This window comes from Balaenoptera acutorostrata, chromosome 3 (genome assembly GCF_949987535.1).
Source record: "Balaenoptera acutorostrata chromosome 3, mBalAcu1.1, whole genome shotgun sequence".
Classification (NCBI taxonomy): domain Eukaryota; kingdom Metazoa; phylum Chordata; class Mammalia; order Artiodactyla; family Balaenopteridae; genus Balaenoptera; species Balaenoptera acutorostrata.
Genome location: NC_080066.1, coordinates 125,951,844 through 125,953,143, shown reverse-complemented (window position 1 = coordinate 125,953,143; position 1,300 = coordinate 125,951,844).

The following is a 1,300-nucleotide window of genomic DNA, read 5'->3' as shown; positions in this document are numbered from 1 at the left end:
CAGTGCCAATTTTTGTGACCACTCCACATATACAGCTGGATGCCCACCCAAAATCTGGTTTGGATGTCAAGACATATGATGCCACACACACATCAACAGCGTATGAAAACAACAGAGTATTATTACTTACATAATGAGGTTTTTTGTTTGTTTTTTTTGTGTGTGTGAGAACAGGATAGCCTTCTCAAGCTTGTCTGAAAATGACTTGAGAGAACAAGGAAAGGAGACTGGCTAGGGATTTTTATTGAGGTCAGGGAATGGGACCAGGGTGAGACTTCCTGCATTGAAGCAGGGGCTTATGTTTGAATCTCCTGATGGCACCAAAGGAGGGAGCACATGGGCTTTCCTATCAGCTTACCCAGATGTGAGACAGAAGGGAAGAGAGAAGGAAGAGGCTTAAACGCTGTCAGCAGTGAAACATCAAAAAGGAAGTCAGACTATTACCTTTTAGCTCTTACATTTAGGTCTTTGATCCATTTGAGTTAATTTTTGTATATGGTGTAAGGTAGGGGTCCAACTTCATTCTTTTGGGTGTGGATATCTATTTGTCCCAATGCCACTTATTGATGAGACTATTTTTTTTCAGTTTAACTGAAAAGCCCAACAATGAGAAGTATCCTTTTCTTGCCCATCCATTAATAATGTGGTATTTTATATCTCATTTGGCTGTGGGTACTATTTGTACTGGTCCCTCAGTTGAGAAATGAAAATGGCAGAGAGGTGAGTGGTAAGATTCAGGCATTACTGAATCCCTTTGAAATAGGATGGTAACCTTACCCCCATACCTTTGAAAACCTAGGACAAGTATCCTGGAGACATTACTTACTGCTTATCTGAACTTTCAAACATGGATTTTAAGTTGCTGAATTTTGTCTGTTTTTGAGATCCTACAATCTCACCTCAAGCTCATCTTGGTAATAACTGATTCTAGAATTATGTCTGAGGCTGCTGTGTGTCTTGGATAATCTCTTGACTTTTACAAAATTTCTCCTTTTAGCCTGGTTATTCCCTGCAGAACCTACTGAGCAGATCACTCTCCAGGTCTTGGCTCTTTCTCCTTCTCATGTTGCCACAAATGTACCTTCCTGCTTGTGCTCCAATTTTAAACTATAATGTTTATAGCCAACATTTAATATGTATCACACTACACTAAGAGCTTCTAATATGTAATCCAAATGTCAACCGGGTTGGTAGTCTTGATTCTTGGATATCTAGATAATATTATCTCACATCTCCATTTTACGTCCTATGGAAGCCCAAAGCTCTTCCCATGATAGTACAAATTCTTGTGGTTCTTGAT